Source organism: Girardinichthys multiradiatus, chromosome 15 (assembly GCF_021462225.1).
Source record: "Girardinichthys multiradiatus isolate DD_20200921_A chromosome 15, DD_fGirMul_XY1, whole genome shotgun sequence".
Taxonomy (NCBI): Eukaryota; Metazoa; Chordata; class Actinopteri; order Cyprinodontiformes; family Goodeidae; genus Girardinichthys; species Girardinichthys multiradiatus.
Window position 1 is genome coordinate 5,496,498 of NC_061808.1, and position 4,850 is coordinate 5,501,347.

Below are 4,850 nucleotides of genomic sequence, written 5' to 3' on the forward strand. Positions count from 1 at the left end.
GGATAAATAGGACAGCTCAGTTATTTGTCAATCATTGACAAGGACAGCAAAGAGCAAAGGGTATAACTCTGTTTATGGTAGCTTTTTGGACGAACGTAGCAGTCCTGCATCCCAGTATGAAGGTATTTCATTCTTACAAAGACACTCACTGTTAAATTCTTACCTTGTTGTAGTAATGAAACACAGTTAGTCTGAGAGAAGTTAGTTTCTTACCTGTACTCAGAGTACCGTACAGGTTCTGTTGTATGACACCTGCCGTGTTAGGTTTAAATTGCTGCTTCCAGACTTAGATCCTTTTAAACATGAAGTAGGCAGTTTGGTAAACATGGCAGTTTGATTTCATGTGTAAATTCTGCTGTGATTTTATTTTTCAGCACAGATCAATAGAATTTATGTAACATAACATCTACTTGCCGTTATTTATTTGTATATTTGACTGTTATTATTTACTCTATTGACTTCCATTGAATATCCAACATATAAAACAATTTCATTAATGAGACCATGAACCTGACTCAATCACTACTGCTTGTTTTTGCATGTTCAGGGGACAGAATTGCAGATTTGCAGATGAGCACTATGTAAACTAGATGCAACAGGATCAATATCTACTGTTAATCTTCAGCTAAACGAGATCAGTGTCCTTTGCAAACAAGTCATTTCAAAATAACCTTCTTTAGTCTGTTGTCGGAGCACCACGAGAACATCCAGACACATCACACTAAAACAAACAACAATGGTTGTTTATTTGGTTTTCTAAAACACTAAGAGTCAACAATTAAAAATACATGTTTTTATGTGTGTCAAACTCATTGTTCAGCTGCTATTAGCATTGTTGAACTTTTTCAGCAAAATAGAAATGCTTTAATAAGCATCCTTAAAGATGAATAATTCCTGATATTAACTATAAAGAATAAGACTCTTTCATCACCCAGGCTGAAGTCACCGAGGTGGTTAAAAAGCTCCGCGGTGGCAAGGCTTCAGGGGTGGATGAGATCCGCCCTGAGTACCTCAAGTCTCTGGATGTTGTGGGGCTGTCATGGTTGACACACCTCTTCAACATTGCGTGGCGGTCGGGGACAGTGCCTCTGGACTGGCAGACTGGGGTGGTGGTCCCCCTTCATAAGAAGGGTGACCGGAGGGTGTGTTCCAACTACAGGGGGATCACACTCCTCAGCCTCCCTGGTAAGGCCTACGCCAGGGTATTGGAGAGGAGAGTCCGACCGATAGTCGAACCTCGGCTTCAGGAGGAGCAGTGTGGTTTTTGTCCCGGCCGTGGAACACTGGACCAGCTCTACATCCTCTACAGGGTGCTCGAGGGTTCATGGGAGTTTGCCCAACCGGTTCACATGTGTTTTGTGGACCTGGAGAAGGCATTCGACTGTGTCCCTCGTGATGCCCTGTGGGGGGTGCTCCAGGAGTATGGAATCGGGGGCCCTTTACTAGGGGCCATCCGGTCCCTGTACGAGCGGAGCAGGAGTTTGGTCCGCATTGCCGGCACTAAGTCGGACCTGTTCCCAGTGCATGATGGACTCCGGCAGGGCTGCCCTTTGTCACCGGTCCTGTTCATAACTTTTATGGACAGGATTTCTAGGCACAGCCAAGGGCCAGAGGGGGTTGGGTTTGGGGACCAGTGGATTTCGTCTCTTCTTTTTGCAGATGACGTGGTCCTGCTGGCCCCCTCTAGCCAAGACCTACAGCATGCGCTGTGGCGGTTCGCAGCCGAGTGTGAAGCGGCTGGGATGAGGATCAGCTCCTCCAAGTCCGAGGCCATGGTACTCGACCGGAAAAGGGTGGCTTGTCCTCTTCAGGTTGGAGGGGAGTTCCTGCCTCAAGTGGAGGAGTTTAAGTATCTCGGGGTCTTGTTCACGAGTGAGGGAAGAATGGAGCGGGAGATCGACAGACGGATCGGTGCAGCTGCCACAGTAATGGGGGCGCTGTGCCGGTCCGTTGTGGTGAAGAGAGAGCTGTCTCGAAAAGCAAAGCTCTCAATTTACTGGTCGGTCTACGTTCCTACTCTCACTTATGGCCATGAACTTTGGGTCATGACCGAAAGAACGAGATCCCGGATACAAGCGGCTGAAATGAGCTTCCTCCGTAGCGTGGCCGGGCACTCCCTTAGAGATACGGTGAGGAGCTCGGCCATCCGGGAGGGTCTCGGAGTAGAGCCGCTGCTTCTCCACATCGAGAGGAGCCAGTTGAGGTGGCTCGGGCATCTATACCGGATGCCTCCTGGACGCCTTCCTTGGGAGGTGTTCCAGGCACGTCCCACCGGGAGGAGGCCCAGGAGACGGCCCAGGACACGCTGGAGGGACTATGTCTCTCGGCTGGCCTGGGAACGCCTTGGGCTCCCCCTGGAGGAACTGGAGGAGGTGTCTGGAGAGAGGGACGTCTGGACGTCTCTGTTGAGTCTGCTGCCCCCGCGACCCGGTCCCGGATAAAGCGGAAGACGACGAGTACGAGTACGAGTACGAGAATAGGAAAAACAATTAGCATGGAACTGTGCAAAACTCCTCAACCACAAATATGGCATTATATTGGATTCGATCTATCTAGTCTTGTTTATTGTTTATAGGATTAACGTTCCTCACCGTTTTCAAACTGCGTCAATCTGTTTGTAATATCAAGATAATTTGATCAATCTCCTGAGATTAGGTTCCCTTCTATGCTAAAACGGGGCACAGATTAATGTTATGTGGGTTAAAGAAAAGTCCAATTAAGAACCATTTAGGCCTTTTATTTCCAAACATAAAAGCAGCCAATACCTATGTTTTTTATGAAACATGTCAGTTTACATATACAGGGGTTGGACAATGAAACTGAAACACCTGTCATTTTAGTGTGCTAAATTGGACCAGCCTGGTAGCCAGTCTTCATTGATTGCACATTGCACCAGTAAGAGCAGAGTGTGAAGGTACAATTAGCAGGGTAAGAGCACAGTTTTGCTCAAAATATTGAAATGCACACAACATTATGGGTGACATACCAGAGTTCAAAAGAGGACAAATTGTTGGTGCACGTCTTGCTGGCGCATCTGTGACCAAGACAGCAAGTCTTTGTGACGTATCAAGAGCCACGGTATCCAGGGTAATGTCAGCATACCACCAAGAAGGACGAACCACATCCAACAGGATTAACTGTGGACGCAAGAGGAAGCTGTCTGAAAGGGATGTTCGGGTGCTAACCCTGATTGTATCCAAAAAACATAAAACCACGGCTGCCCAAATCACGGCAGAATTAAATGTGCGCCTCAACTCTCCTGTTTCCACCAGAACTGTCCGTCGGGAGCTCCACAAGGTCAATATACACGGCCGGGCTGCTATAGCCAAACCTTTGGTCACTCATGCCAATGCCAAACGTTGGTTTCAATGATGCAAGGAGCGCAAATCTTGGGCTGTGGACAATGTGAAACATGTATTGTTCTCTGATGAGTCCTCCTTTACTGTTTTCCCCACATCCGGGAGAGTTACGGTGTGGAGAAGCCCCAAAGAAGCGTACCACCCAGACTGTTGCATGCCCAGAGTGAAGCATGGGGGTGGATCAGTGATGGTTTGGGCTGCCATATCATGGCATTCCCTTGGCCCAATACTTGTGCTAGATGGGCGCATCACTGCCAAGGACTACCGAACCATTCTTGAGGACCATGTGCATCCAATGGTTCAAACATTGTATCCTGAAGGCAGTGCCGTGTATCAGGATGACAATGCACCAATACACACAGCAAGACTGGTGAAAGATCGATTTGATGAACATGAAAGGGAAGTTGAACATCTCCCATGGCCTGCACAGTCACCAGATCTAAATATTATTGAGCCACTTTGGGGTGTTTTGGAGGAGCAAGTCAGGAAACGTTTTCCTCCACCAGTATCACGTAGTGACCTGGCCACTATCCTGCAATAAGAATGGCTTAAAATCCCTCTGACCACTGTGCAGGACTTGTATATGTCATTCCCAAGACGAATTGATGCTGTATTGGCCGCAAAAGGAGGCCCTACACCATACTAATAAATTATTGTGGTCTAAAACCAGGTGTTTCAGTTTCATTGTCCAACCCCTGTATATATATACAGGACCTTCTCAAAATATTAGCATATTGTGATAAAGTTCATTATTTTCCATAATGTAATGATGAAAATTTAACATTCATATATTTGAGATTCATTGCACACTAACTGAAATATTTCAGGTCTTTTATTGTCTTAATACAGATGATTTTGGCATACAGCTCATGAAAACCCAAAATTCCTATCTCACAAAATTAGCATATTTCATCCGACCAATAAAAGAAAAGTGTTTTTAATACAAAAAACGTCAACCTTCAAATAATCATGTACAGTTATGCACTCAATACTTGGTCGGGAATCCTTTTGCAGAAATGACTGCTTCAATGCGGCGTGGCATGGAGGCAATCAGCCTGTGGTACTGCTGAGGTCTTATGGAGGCCCAGGATGCTTCGATAGCGGCCTTTAGCTCATCCAGAGTGTTGGGTCTTGAGTCTCTCAACGTTCTCTTCACAATATCCCACAGATTCTCTATGGAGTTCAGGTCAGGAGAGTTGGCAGGCCAATTGAGCACAGTGATACCATGGTCAGTAAACCATTTACCAGTGGTTTTGGCACTGTGAGCAGGTGCCAGGTCGTGCTGAAAAATGAAATCTTCATCTCCATAAAGCTTTTCAGCAGATGGAAGCATGAAGTGCTCCAAAATCTCCTGATAGCTAGCTGCATTGACCCTGCCCTTGATAAAACACAGTGGACCAACACCAGCGGCTGACACGGCACCCCAGACCATCACTGACTGTGGGTACTTGACACTGGACTTCTGGCATTTTGGCATTTCCTTCTCCCCAG